Source organism: Pinus tabuliformis, chromosome 8 (genome assembly GCF_031772625.1).
Source record: "Pinus tabuliformis cultivar Carrire ecotype Pingquan chromosome 8, CPIR1, whole genome shotgun sequence".
NCBI classification, from domain to species: domain Eukaryota; kingdom Viridiplantae; phylum Streptophyta; class Pinopsida; order Pinales; family Pinaceae; genus Pinus; species Pinus tabuliformis.
In genome coordinates, this window is record NC_142294.1 from 1,929,062,935 (window position 1) to 1,929,079,047 (window position 16,113).

Below are 16,113 nucleotides of genomic sequence, written 5' to 3' on the forward strand. Positions count from 1 at the left end.
GAGGAGGATGGGACACAGAGAACAGTAAAGCAGAGTAGAAGAGACAGACAGCCGAGATGATCAGCAGCAATATCAAGCACCAGAGAGCTCAAAGATTCAAGCCATCCCATAGAGGAATCTTTCCAGACTAAGCATCACATTTGGCTCTTTCCACTGTAGACCAGAAGGTCATAGATCTGGTAGGAAGAAGAAGAGTCTGTGTACTCCAGTGGCTTGGGGAATCCAAGGACCACCCTACGAAGCAAAACCTGCTTCAGGTGAACTCACATTAAGTCCCTGTATTGTAAATTCTCTGTCCAAAGGCATAATAAAACAAGGTCACCACTGAAAGCTAGACCAGAAATGTAGCCCTGGAGAATAGGGTGAACTCCTTATTAAAATTTCTTGTGTCTTTGTGTTGCTTACTATATTTCTCTGCTATCTTTCCATTTTATTATCTGTGTATTGGCAATCTAAACGATCCTTTGATTCAATAACATAGAACACACACCAACACATGAGTCTGTAATACCTTAGTTTAATAAATCTTTAACTGATGGCACTCATGGGGTGAATATCAGATCAGGAAGAGATGCTCCTCCTCCGGATCTTCGGGTTCCTCCTTCTAGATCTTCATGGTGGCAACGATGGTGTTGGGCTCCGCATCGATAATCTACTTCCCTTTGTCATTCCCCTTGTTAGGTTCTGACTCAGAGTCAGAACATACATATGATTCTAAAACCTTTAGCTTGGCCACTAGATTGCTTGGCCCGACACTCACTTGTGTTGTGAGTGGAGGTCTTATGGAACTCACACCACTTTCCCGTGTCCTTTTTCGGCTTCGTGGCACTGTTCTTTGCTTGTAGCTTTGGCGGGTTGTCTTGGGTTGCCCTGCCTTGGATTTGTCCTTTGTTTTGTGGTTTGGGGGCACCTTTCCCTTGCATCGGATTTGTAGATACAAAGTCTCCCTTCTTTTGTTTAAACTTTTTCTCGATCTTGACAGCATATTAGTATGATGTGCCGAGCGAGGATATGTTTAGGAATTCTATTTCTTCCTGGATGTACCTACGTAAGTAATCACAGTATTTGAGTACCAAATGCTGCTTTGAATCCTTGATACCCAACTTTGTGTGAAGATTATGGAAACTATTGGTAAACTCTGGCACGTCTTGCTCCCTTCCCTGTCACAGCGTGGTCCACTTTATGTATTGATCCTCATAGCTTATGATAGGGTAGTACTGCTCCTTGATGGTAGTCCAGAATGAATTCCAAGTGGGTGCAGCTGAAAATAGTGAGGCTGTAATTTCATCCTTCTACTCGTAGTAGGTTTCCCACCAGTCCTTGACATGGAGGATGGCTTTGAGAAGAGAAAGTAATCTTTTCCCGGCTGGAAAAATCATGAACATAAAAATACCCTTGTAGCAGATTTAACCATTTATCTACGGCATCTACATCTATCTGACCCTAAAATATGGGAATGTCAAAGTTAACGTGTACCTTAAAGGGTGTGGCACTTCCAAAGTAGCTGCTGGAAGTAGATGTGTCGCCCTTGGGTAGCCGCTGAAGGATTTGGCCAAAGTTGTCCATCATCATGTTCCTTTGTCACTCGTAGGCCTCTTCAAGCAAGATTTTGATAGGATCTCCTACCCCCTTGTCTTTCTTTTCATTAGCCATGGGAGGCCATCGGGATTTGCGAGGGTGGTATTTCAAAGGTTCGACCAGTTCAAGCCCTAAATCCTTATATCTTGACCTCGTTGGTGACATGCAAAGAAAGACAGAGAAAGAGAAGAACCCTCTGATACCACTAATCTGGATTTAAATAGGAATGCAACAAATTATGGATATAACCATACATATAGAAATGCAGTAGAAATAATACTTCATTTCATTACTGCAAAATATTGAAATATGTTTACAAACAGAAATGGAAATAAACTAGCTAGGGCAACGGCAGCTTATCTCTGAGAAGAGATGTGGAGGCTACATGCCTCTGAACTGTGTTACAATGAGGGTTGAAGGCCTATTTATTGTTGATAAATAATGGAAAACCCTAAACATCCAAAAACTAACCCTAGAAGATGAAACGCCAAATCGTGGGCTCCATTTGCATAAATTGGTACATTAACTTCTTGGGGTCGTAACGTTGGCATATGATCTTCGTTTGACGTGCACAATATCTCGTTAGAAATATCTATCTGAGAACTACAACTTTTGGAAGAGCAACATGGGTCTATTGACCCATGTTGCTCCCAATTTTCCCAAAAAACGTCATTTAGGGCCTCAAAATGGCTCTGGAAGTTTAGGACCTAAAAAATTGCTAAAAATAGTAAACTATGCTACAATTAAGGAAACTAAAAAGCTAAAAGAAACAACGGTGGGGGTCCAAGTGGACTTGGTGGGTGGCCACCAATATCCACCTAGATCAAAGGCCTCTGCTTGAGTTGTTATCTTCTACTACGACATCGCAATTCTTAAGTGTGGTAGTAGCAAAGCCACAGACCATTCGCGATGCTGTCCATCTATCAAATTCATGTTGGCTTCACGGATTGTACATTTCAACCTCTAGTTCCCAAGGCATCTTGTTTGGTCACATCACGATCTCTTTGAATCCCACAATCAACTGCATCTCAGATTTAGGCCTACTAAATTCCCTATTTAGTGCTCCTTGGATGTCTTCTACTCCAACATTCAGGTTATCGTTAGAGTACTTAATATACCAGGTTAGCATGTGATCTTGTAGAGCACTAACCAGTGTCGCCTTCTTTATGTCATCATCTGTAACACCTTGAGCTTCCCATACAACCCTCACAACGAACCAGAACTGGTCTGGGTCCTCATTTCCCAAGCTTTCGAATGAAGGAAACTTCTCTGTATTTGCCATACTAAACAACGATGGAGGTGGAGGTAGTACGGGTGAAGTTGCAGGTGATGGTGGTGTGGGTGGAGGTGGTATTCGCGGGAATCCTTGTCTTATTAACTCAATAGCGCCTCGCAGAGAAACCTTCGCTATTGCTTCTTCGTCCCTTCGCGGAGGTGAAATCAAGGGGCTATACTCTGGACCCTTATTTCCTTCGTTTCTGTAAATTTTTCTGCTTCGCGTAGTCCCGAACATCAAGATAGCTGCATAACCCATTTTTCGCACAACAACATTTTAATCCAAGTATTCAAATATTCTACATACTTACCTCGCAGTCCTTTGAAAGAGTGTCACTCCGCCTCGCTATAGCTAACTAAGGTGTCAATCGTAAATTCGGTAACAAATCCTTCTATGATGCAATCGAGCTAATGATCAATAGCGCGGCTGATCTTATCCCCCAATGCTTCCAACCTTTGCACTAGCTCCGGGGTCCACACAATAGGACTGTCAAGTTTCCACCTTCCTTGGCTATTTGCTAACTTCACGATCCACTCGTATAGCTCAATAGGGAAAGATCAGAAAAATATCTCGTGAATCTTTGTATACAGGTACCGATCCAACCACTATTCCTTTGTCAATCATGGGTTTTTGTTCTCCTGTGACGCGAATTCATGGATTTTTCTATCCAACCAGTCTCCAACTCCTTCTTAGTTGGATTCCAATGATAAGACATCACACATCTCTTATGTAGATTCCAGTTCTAGCAACATAACCATTTGTTGGCTTGAAAGGGCCTGACCGAGGTTCAACATTATTTATCCAAACAAATCCCTACACTACTGGCCCTTTCAGCATTAGCCCACAGAGCGCAGACTAAAGTCTCACCTGAAGAAGTATGGGGGGATGCTGGAACCAAGTTTCCATACCCAGAGATGGTTGTGATGTCGGTTTATTCTGGCTATACCTACCTTCACGCAGGTTTCTTAGCCCTTTGTTCCACCCTTCAGTACCTTCGCGAAAGGGTACAGTTGGCTTTCACACAGCCCTAACCTGCGGCTCAGGGACTTTCGGGCTACTAGGGAAGTGAACTGCGATATCTCCCAAGCTAGGCTAAGTGTCTTACTTACCTTATTAACTGATCTTAGTTAGCTTCGTGTGAATAGATGTTCTTACTTGCATTCTTTTCACAAACACATTTGCATCCATTCACGCATCATATAAGAATTATAAGTGAAATTCATACCCAACATAACAAGATGTATAAACAAGAAATAAAGACGCAAAAATTGTAGAATGCCTCTTTATTGATAATTCTAGATGATTACAGACTTGACCCACCCTACGCACTCAGCTATAGGGGTCCGTGAACTTAGCTGCAGACTTTTACCCTACGCCTTTGTGCACTTAGCTGCAAAGCCTCTACCTACACTATGACCCAAACTTAGACTCCTACCTCAGAGCTATCTCTCATACATCATACCTTTATGTGTCTATCTTCTATTCTTGCTATCAAACTACTTAGAGCTTAGCTCTATTTATACAATCCCATGGTCTGTGGACCATTGGTAGATCTTTTACAGCCGACAATACATTTCCAAAATAAGGGCGGACAACCCTATGACTCTTTAATACCTACGCGCTCAGCGACCCCAAAATGCAGAGTCTTTACACTTGGATTACAAAATTTGACCAAAATATGGGCTTTTAGCCCCCAAACTACACTTGGGGGATCCTGTGCCCAACAAGAATAGAAATGGCTGCCAAACATTGTAGATCCACAACAACTGATAAAAACAAAACCTACCAAAGTCTTGATGTATGCCACATTCATAGTTAAACATAAAAAAAACAATAGTAATTATAATCATCCAATGGAAACCAGATATACAAAGAATAGATTTTACTATAACACCTGTGAAGGGAACAAATAAATGTTACGAGTCTCCCTCAAAGATAATTCTAAGGATGGAAAATTATCTTGAAGTTTAAAAATATTGACGAAACTCACTATTCCTAATAGGAAAACTATAAAATGTTTGTTGATATATTTGTAAAATTATTCAAATTTATAATGATTTTATATATAGGCTCTATATAATGTTGGCGACTTTCAAGGTAAAATAATTTTATATTGTAAAATTTTGGTGACTCATTTTTATAAAAAATGGAAACTGGTGAATTTTTTTTGTGGAAAAATCATGGAAAATTATCCCACCTACTATTAGCCGCTAATATTTTCCATGGTCCCCCTATATGGGATGGGTTCTTGGCTATCCTCAAACATATTCATCTTTTTGATAGAATATCTCTCCTCTATAATGCGTAAACCCAACAAATAAAATGTTTGAGCTCAATAGGAACTCAAATGGAAGAAAAGTGGTGTGCAACAATGAAAATAATAAAAGTTACAACAGTGAGTGCAACAATGAAAATAATCAATAGTGAATAATGAATGGAAAACCCTTCGATTTATAACAAAATATTGAGTTTTCCTCGAATAATGAACTAAAATATTATTAACCCCATTCTTGGAATAATCACTTGGAATATTTTATTATATTTGGTTAGGAGGGAAAAAGTATTTAAACTTTTATTTAGAAATAATAAATAAATAAATGATTTATTTATCATCTCGAGAAATTAGTTAAGGAATAATAAACAAATAATGGTTTATTTAATTATTCATAAGGGATTTAGTCAAATTTGACAAAGAATAATAATTAATTAGTGATTAATTAATTATTCTTATAGAAAAATAAGATAATTAATGATTTATGTGTGTATTTTTAATAACTGGGTCAAATATGACAATGAATATTAATTAGTTAATGGTTATTTAATTATTCCTAGATGAAAATAAAATAAATAGTGCTTTATTTAATTATTCTTCATGGGTTTAATTATAAATTACTTAACAAAGGTGGTTTCTTAAGTAATTTCTCACAGTGAAAATAATTTGACTATGGTAAAATTGGCTTTACATGGTGTACTTCGATCCATCTATTAAATTAGGCTATATGATCAATTTTTTGGTGATAATAGATTTCCCCCCAATGAATAAGTGCCAGGAGCAGAACATATGACTGAAGTGTGTTTTAAAGACACAATCACTAGACAACAAAGTGGATTGAGAGAGAGAGAGAGAGAGACCAATAAAGTTGAAGTGAAGGAGGATAGGTACAAAGGTGGCAAGACCAATGCAAGTCTCCTTTTATGTTGTGGTTCCAGACCTCAATTAGTTGGGGGAGGCATACCTATACCCACTGAGATAACTTAGTACAAAAATAATGGTGTGCTTAGAAACATAAAACTGATCAATGAAGTACATGTTGAATGGTACATGACATGCTAGCATAACTGAGCTCGAAAATAATACAATATGTACCACATACATAATGCACCTAGAAAAAACATGAGCTAGGACTGAATACAATATCACCTGAGTACATGAGATATAATGGTCCTTCCCTAAAAAAATGGGTGGGAGGGAGGGTAGAACAACTGAAGAAGCCTGTTGAATAGGGACGGGGTCTGCAAAACTCAATCGATCATCTGAAGGAGACGTGCATGCTATGAACACTGTGACCGGAAGGAACCAAACCCATCAAATCTATGGAACTACATCTGCAGCTGTAGCATAATAGGAATGCATCCAGGAATGTGGGGGGGATACCTAAAGGGACACCCCCTCAAGAGGTCAGAAACATCTCACACACACCCAAGAATCACTAGTACAATCTGTTGCATCATTGGACCATCAAGTGTATGAATCACGAACATGAAACAATCAACTCAAAGGATAATAATGAGTCACTCTTCTCGATACGAGGCACCGAACAAGAATAGAAGCTGGAACCAAGATACACCACCCTATAGGCCATTCTTTTCTAATAAATGAGCTGATGTTGACAGAATAGGGCTCAAGATAGATGAGGTAATGAGGATCATCAACTAAGGCACGAGGGAAAATAGTAATGTGACTGGTGGACTGACACCAGGGACAATGGAAAATGTGGGAATGAGGGACATACAAACGACTTCCCTTAGGATAGAATAAAGTGCATGGTTTATGTGGCAGCAACTGACTCAATTCCGGAGGGGATGGGGACATTTTGAATGGAGGCCAAAATGGGCAACATGGGATGAATGGTATGCAAATATGGATGGAATACTATGACATGATATATGGGACGCGAAACAGACTTGATGGATGCAAGGGTGACTCATCACGCATGCTCTTAACAAGGGTGACTCGATGACATTGCCACATAGAATAGGCCCAGTGGGGACCACGAAAACATGAGTAAATAATGTTTACTCATGACAGAAATCGATACGTGGTACGACAAGTATTAATAGGAGGTGGAGCTCAAAATAGAAGTGTCCCTTTATGAATAAATTCAATTTTGAGAGGCAACAAAGTGACATTTCTTGGAAAAATGACTTCCTGGTGAAGTGGAAAATCATCAAATGAAATGATGCAACCTACCTAAATGTATGAAAAAAATAAACATGTGCAAATCAAAGGGTATTGCTATGAGAAAGATTTCTTGAGGTAGAGTGCACTGGGAGAACTAGGAAGGAAATGGCCTTCAAAAGCCTCCAAACAATATGCCCCCTTGCCTAAGTGAAAGGGTAGTTAGGGGTAGACATAGCTTCCATGATGTCCCTATCAAAATGGAATATGGGCGGACGAGAGGAAGAATGACTACATGATGCGACAATTGTACCTAGTGCATCAACCTGACAGAGAAGGTTCAAATACGAATCATCTAGAATGGTAGATGATGAGCTAGTAGATGGAGGATCTACGGATATTGAGACCAGGGATTTTATTGAAAGAGGTTTCATAGAAGCATGCGGAGAAACCTCGAAAAAGTTTGTTTGCGAACAACTCAAGGATGACGACAGGTAAAGGATATGGCTCGTGGTGTCTGTCATCTCGACATCGAGGGGAGGGATAACGATGGTGGGACCAGAGTCCCCCTATTCTAGTTTACTAGTTGTACCAAAATCCATGGGTAGAGGAGTATGTGTTCCACTACAAGGGATCTCGTATTCGCCAAGCGCCTCAAGGAAATCGTGAAATTCATCGAGACGAGGGAAACAATAGGAAGTGTGACCATGATGACTTCACAAGGAACAAGGGTGATTTGTGCATAATGTTATGAGTTTATTGGCTGGACCCAGTAAGTTAACATGGACTTTAGGGATATTTGACTCAGGGAGCATTTCATGAACCAAAGATTTGAGACGAGGGAGTTCAGGAAAATTATTGGTGGCGTGCCCAACAAATTTACACAAAGTGCATGAAGGTGATGGCTTTGGGGCCTTCAAGGCTGGAGGAGCTTGGGGGACCTTGTCCTTAGGTCCTTTCTTCTTAGCTTTGACCCCCTATCTGGATGCTTTCACAATAGGAGTGGGTTCCTCTTGAGGCTGTGATGGAACTAAAGCAGCGACAGGGGCCATATGGATAATTGAACGAGGGTTAAAGCATGATAAGGTCTTAGTTGACCAGGCGGAATGCTTGCAGGGGGATCAATGCACCATACTTGGATCCCCAAAGTCATGTTAGGAAGGACCAGTGAATCCATAACGGGAAAAAAAAATATTCCCAGAGGAGGGAATAAGAAAGATATCTAGCCTACAGGGTAATTTCCTAGCAGAACAACTCCTGGATGGTTGAGACCTGGAGGAACTTTTTTTGGTGGGAACATAGGAGAGGAACCCACAAATGGAGGAGGTCCTAGTGGGGTGGATCCAAATGGCTTGGCTAGGATGGTGTCTGCAGGGTGCTGAGGCGCTGGTTGGAGATTAGATGTACCAGACTTCTTAAGGGCAACCCATGATTTTTGTAAAATGAAAAAACTCAAAGAGTTAGGCTCTGAGATGAGAGGGGGAGGACCAAGGAAAGAACCCAAAAATGAGGAATATTTATAGACTCTGGGTGAAACACCAGTGAGAGGAGTTGAGGACTTCTTATCAGATATTGATGAGATAGTGGACTCGAGGGAGGTCACAGATGTTGGCTCATAGTAAGTCAACTAATTGATGGTAACAATCTTCCATTCATGGGGGAATCACATCTTGCGGAATATTGCAGATGCAACGGCTGGAATTGCATATGTCTAAATAAGACCCAAGAGAATGTTGTAATCTAAAGGGGTGGATAGAATTTCCCACAAGAGTCATTGGATAGTTATGGTACATGCCAAGAGGATGGGAGGAGTGTCTGTCCCAAGGACACAAAGTGATGGTGGACGGGGACAACTCAGGTGACTTAAGTTGTTTCCAAATGATAGTGGACATCACGCATGTGGATGCACTTGTGTTAATAATGCATCAGTAGATGATGGCATTACGGACTCGGACTAGAATCTAGAAAGCAACGAATGAAGGTAATGGGGGGTGTTCTGATGTATCAACTAGGAAGACAATAAAGTGATCTTTAGAAGGCTCTACTGCACCCAAAGTAGTTAGTAGAGATTTCTTTTGATATGGGCACGACTGGAGTACTTCCATTGTCAACATGGTAGCAGGTGATTGCGCCAAGTCGTCTACTAGATTGTATATATGGGTAGCTCGGTTAGAAGCCATGTTACAGTGTAATCGTCCCTTTGGGATATTAGAAATTGCCTCAACTCTTCGTTGAGGAACTATAGCAGACCATTTGGTGTCATAGGAGGCTGAGCAGATGCTTTGGTTTTGGACTCAGTGGCAAACGAAGTCGATGGCTTGTCATATTGACATGACCAAGTTCGCAAGTTAATATTGGAGGGGTTAACCTCATCAAAATTCATCCTAAGGATCTGGTAGTCACGAGGATCGAAAGGTTGAGGGGGATGGGCTACTTGACCTAGCTGAATTTGAGTAGCAACAAATCCTTGCTGAGGGAAAGAATTGGTAAGAACTTTCAGTTGAGGTGGCACAAGATTCTGAGGTGATTGCTGACCTCTAGAAGCTGCTTGAGCTTCCCACATTTGGCACATCTAGGGTAAGAGAGGACACTCGTGTATATTTCCATGTACATCACAACATGCACAAGGCTTCTTCGTAGGAATATCGTTGTTATGGTTGGGCTGGCTGCCCTATTTCTGGTTGTTACTATTAGGTTGGCTCTCCTGGGGTTCACTATGTTGATTACCTTGATTACCCTCGTTACCCTTGTTACCTTTCCCCTTATTATTTTTCTTCGAATTTTGGGGATTGGTCACACTCTGCTACGTAAACACATGATCCTGAGGGGGCAGTGGTTGCTGGCACTAAGGATGCATGAGAGGTTCCGACACTAATTCTTGAGGTTTTGTAGTGCTCGACTGTGCATAAGGAGGAGCAATGGTTTGGTAGATAGGTGGGGGCCCTAAAATCATGTTTCTAGCAGGAGAGGCATATGTGTTGGAGGAACTGGTTCCCCCTTGCGGATAGCCATAACTTTGCTGAGTATATGGTGAAGGGTGTGAAAGGGCTCAAATAATACCATCGGCAGCATGAGATGCCCCCAGTTCATTGACACCTCCAGGATGGGCGAGGTCTGCAATGACAGTATAGACATAACTGGATTGCGCAAAAATAGGGTCATATCTCAGAGCGGCTTGGATATCTTCTTCCTCTATCTGAGGAAAATGGGACAGAACATATTTTCCAATGGGTGATAAGAGGCTCCTAAGAAACTAATCTAGGTAGACATGGTCTTCGAAGGGCGGGGCACAACATGTGCTCCTCCTTCTACACCAACCCTGAACATGATTGGAAAAGCGAGTGGCAGAGGACTGACGGAATGAGTTCCATAGGTATGTACCAATGTCGTATTAGAGAGGTAACTAGAAATATGAGGGAAACACTTCAGCAAGAATCACAAAAATGGAATGAGATGTGGCGGGTTGGTCTACATATCATTTTGCAACATCTCTAGTGAGTGTGCGTTGGAACAACTGAAGGCGAATGGAGTCATCATTAATGGAGTTGGACGAACACCACATGTGGAAGGAGCAGACGTGATTGGTAGGTTCCTCTGTAGTATTACCCTCAAGCTTTGGGATGTCTGAGGGAACCTTAGTGAGCATAGTAGGCCAGCCAACATCATGGGGTATTAGGTCATTTATCAACTGGGTAAAATCTAGGAGACTTAACCCAGACATAAACGACAGCATGGGGGCTGCCTAAAAAGTTATTGAGACTATTCCAATAGATGTGACCACTGGGATAGAATAGGAGCCAATACCAGGTTGGGTTCTTACACCAATAGTGGTTCTAGACATCGCGATGGTATGCGGTGAAGGAGGCTCAGATTCATATGAGGAATCAGATCAGCTAGGAAAAGAGTTGGTATGGGGACTTGGGGGACTATGAACTCAAACCCTATGGGTAGGAGTAATATGACCAAGCAAAAACTGGGGATGAAGGCCTAAGAGTCTTTGGGACAAACACCTTGGTGGCACAATGGTGGTAAGACACATGTGACACATAAATGGTGAAGGGATATCAACAATATTCCTTTGTCTCGATGAGGGGAGATAAATTTATTATGTTAAGTATTGGCTTCAGGGTGTAAACCAAGTGCCCTTCGCTTAAGGTGTGATTGTGTGTGCAAGTGTGTTTATTGATTAAGCCCAGATCATGTTTTGAAAAAAGAAAAAATCTTATTGAAAATAAACTGAAATTAATAACAAAAAATGCACAACAAAACAATTAACTAAACCCCACCCAAACTAGGTTTGCAAACACTATGCTGGATGGTGGAGAAATCGACTGGAAAACACACTAAAAAGGACAAGAGATCTAATTGTTGGTGCGAATGGGATCAAATTACACTAGGTTGCTGGAAAGTGATGCAACTACAACAAAAGACCAGAGAGGAAGATCGCTACAGAAAGATAGGGAGATGGGTGGAAAAACTAGGGCAGCTGATGGGACCCTAAGTGTTATCAGGAAATCTAGTGTCCATTCAAAGTTGCTAGTCCCACTAAGATGGGTAACTATCTTAGAAAAAAACAGATTAAAGTCACTTGTTTTTCCTTTATGAGAGAGAGACGAGAAAGAAGCAGAGAGTACCAACCTCAGTCTTTCGCTTGGCTCCTTGCTTGTTTCCTTTCCCCTTTGACAGAATCTTTCCACTGCTTCCTTACTTGTCCCACTTCAAAGAGCACCTGTAGATTCACAGCATCATAATACCATCAAAGCATAGAGATCTTTCACTGTAAACAATATAGGATCAGACATATATTGACCATACAAATTTATATATCAACACAATATTCAGACATACACAAGAATACAGAGGAAAAATCAAATAACTTTATTAGTAAAAGTAGTAGAAGAGAGGATTACAACCACTTGGTCTGACCTAGTGCCATCCTCCTAGCTTGAAAGTCCTCTTCACCTCATACAAAGCAAGATCACCCAACAATGTCTTCAAAGAGAAACCAGTAGCACCTATTTGCAAATTACCAAATTCCAACCTTTGGATCTTTGGGATGAGGGATCCATTTATAGATATTTGCAGGTGGGTGAGTCAGCTTCTGGGATTTTAATTAGTTTCATCTCTCTGATAGTTCTTGGTTCCATTTGGAGATTTCATGATTTCCTACTCATCCTTTGGCGAATTTAAGGAGGAAAGTGTCAAATGAGTAGCTTCTAGAAGATTCTCAGGGTCTCCACCTAGCAAACTACTTATGCCATTTGTCTGCTCTCACTATCACACCGTACAGAAGGGATTTTCAGTATGCAATGCACTTTTTGCATGTGGTAGGTGAGATGCATTGCACCCTTTGCACTGGGCAGTCTGTATGGTCCTACCTTGACCAGTTCTGAGTGGTTTTTCATGGAAAACTTCTGGGAGATGATGTAATCAGCTAACCTTGATCCTTTAGGGTATGAAACAAAACTTTTAGGGACTTAAAAGCCCTTGGTTTTTGGACATATGTATTTGGGGTTGCAGTGCCCAAATATGTCTATAACAGTTGCCCCCTAAAGCATGAGGTCGTAAATCTTTTGATGTCAGGTGAAATTCTTTATAATGAGGATCCAAGGTTTTTCGCACTGGAAGGTGACCTGTAATAAGATACAATACAATACATTATCTTCATGATATTTTCATGATCTAGCTGAGGCTGGCATTCCCATGCTAATCTTGATAAATTCATTTTCATGTACATAGGACAGACAACCGTATGTGTGCAGACTGATGATTCTGGTAGAGCCATCATCCCTTAGTTTGGATGATTATCTGTGCAGCAATTATGTACATTTGATGTCTTTATTTTCCTGAATATACCGTAGCCCAGATGGATGAAACTAGATCCGGGGTCTTCAAAACTCATTCAATATTCACCCAAAAGTACAAGTCGATCCATGTGAAAGGATTCTCTGATGTCGAACATGGAAGGACATCGCTTGATTACCAGCCAATGACGTAAGTTGTTAACAAACACAAGAGGAATCATTGATGATGATGATGACCCTCAAGGTACTACAATACAATTCACGTGGTGTGAATACATGAGTTGATGTTGAACACCATGCAAAATCTTTTGGTCGAAGGCCATTAGTGTAAACTTGTCACCGGATGTGAGAAACTTGCCATTGAGGCATGCAAGCTTCAAATTACTGGAAGGGTTTTCCCTAGGTCGGCTTCTTGGATAATGAGTTGATGTCGACAAGAAGTGACCTATCGTAGGAGGGCATTAATGGATCCCACATCTATGACACGGAATGGAGAAAATGATTTTGTAGAGACGAAAACGATCTGATGATACAAGGTTCAGGGAGGCGGTCATGAAAGAATGAAGCGTGAAGGTATTGTAGCGGATGAGACATAAGCTGGGTAGGTGAATTCTTTGAGCGACTTCTCTTGAACATATCGACGACACTGAAATGGATTGGTAGCATTAACCCCAAAAGTGGATGGTACGGTGGACCAATGGTGGTATGACCGATGAACGGAATAACCCAACCCGACTGAATCATGGTGATGGATTGAAAGTGTCATGTTCAACAACGACCTACCACCAATAATGTTTCTTCAAGTTTTCTTCCCAATTTTCCCCAGTCATTTCTGACCAGTACCTCTTTATTCTTTTCAAGCTTGAGGAGGATAACATATGCTTGTTCTATAATTTTCCCTTCGGGCAAACCCGTCACTATGTTTTAATGAGCCTAGCAATAGTGAAACTCGCTCTTGTCTGAATGGACAAGGTTTTCGCTATTGTTTTAACGAGTTTAACGACAAGGATAACTCGGTCCTTTTCAATTTTAGAGAGTCTAAAAAGAGACGGAAAGAGAACTCCAATATTCCTCTTTCATAATATAATCCCTTAAGTCCAAAAAAGTATAAAACAATGCGAAAGGGATGACTTTTCAATAGTTTTAATGAGCCAAACAAGACAAACGCTCGATAGTTTTTTGTAATAATCGCTTAGGTCCAAAAAGATTAAAATCTAGAGGAGGGATAGCACTTCCAATCACTTAAATGAGCTAGAGAGGCCAATTTCTTGGCAATCTTTTCATATTTTACGAGTCATATGAAAATATCTTAAAGGAGACTCATTTTTTGAAGAATGAGTGATGTTTTTAGATAGCAGCTGGTTCCAGGTAAGGTTTGGAACTTTCCAATCATGACAGTTAAAAGAAGGTGGCTAATAGGACCACTCGTCGCAGGTGTTCCTAAAAAGGGGTAAACAATCAAATGGATGCAAATGATTGGCTAAAACGGAGTGGAGGTGATGGTAAGAACATGACCAAGGCTCAAAAGCTGATGATAATAATTCACAATGGTTATTTACCGGAGGTGGGTTCATTTTTTAATGAGCTTAAACTCTGATGGAACATATGCTCATTGTTAGATTTAATTTTTAACGAGCTTGAACTTCGCGTAAAACTGCTCGTGCCAGTCATATAATAAGGATGTTTGATCAATAGGTTCATTTTTTAGGGAGCTTATACCATTCGAAATTATGCTCCGACTCCTTTTATTATGTAATCTAGGAACAACTAATCCTATGAGTTTAAATGGTTAAGGACTTACAAACTAAGAAAATAAACGGTCATTTTTCACTTTCGCGCAAAACGGTTTGCATGCCCCTGGGTATAGTGAAGTAGAGTTTCCCAGGTTACCCCTCAATTTGCAGACAAAACATTTTTTCTATTGGGAAAGGCCTACCTTTTCCAAGTTACCCTTCAATTTGCAGACAAAAAAATTGTTCTATCAGGAAAGGCCTACCTTCTAACAGAGGTATATTATTCTGGTCTAATCCAATTTTCCTAAATAGACAGGTGTGTCAGACCAGTCATATATCCTCTGTGGAAACCTACCATATACTTCAAGTTTTATTGCCGAAGCAAACTAGGGTGCATGCCCCTTGGGTTTCAGTCATGATCAACGAATCACTCGCGTTTGTTAGGTGGAAGAATTGGAGATTGATGAGACACTCCTTGCGCAAAAAGGCCCGTTAGGGATGGCATTTGACTATTAGCTATGTGTGAACCCGGGAATGAAAGCTGGTCTACAAGCTAGACCACTCTGCCTTCATGCAGAAAACACATTACTCCAAAGAGTGAGGAGACAATGGCTCCCATGCTATAAATGTAGTCACGCCCAAGGAGTAGATTGTAATCTAAAGGTCCTTGGACTACCATTACGTTCAGATAAACATTTTTCCTTCTCAAAGTTATAGGCAAACTTGGAAGGATCCCTAACGGTTGACTGGTTCCTTTATCGAAGCCTGTCATATTTCACATCTCATGAAAAAGCGATGGCGAACCAAGCGCTTTCCAAGCAGTTGAGGAAAGGATACTCACAAAAGCCCCTTCATCTATGATGGTACCAACCTGACCATTTTGTAAGTTTGCACTATGATTCAGAGTGGTACATTAGATGGTAAACGGGGTCTACCTAGTAGATTCCAATCGAAGGAAACAACTAGGTTGCTTGGAGGTGGGACCGAATAAACGGTTGGATACAACTCTAATGAATTTCCTTCCCGCGGTAAAGGAATGGGTAGATTGTCCCCATGTTCATCAGAGTCTGTGTTTATGAAAAGAATTTAAACGGTGTCGTTCTCATTCTCTTTGGTGACTGTATCATCTGGAGGTAAATCTTCTGACGTCAATGTGGGGTCGACTGCCGTCTCGACTTGTTGAATTTGGTCCCATGTGGACTCAGAGGGTTTATCTTCAATGATAGGTGCTTTGACTGACAACAAAGGTGGGTCAGTCGGATTTTCAACTAGTAATGGATTCGGCAAGAGCTTCTTGTACCCAGTAGGGAGTCGTTGCGGTGA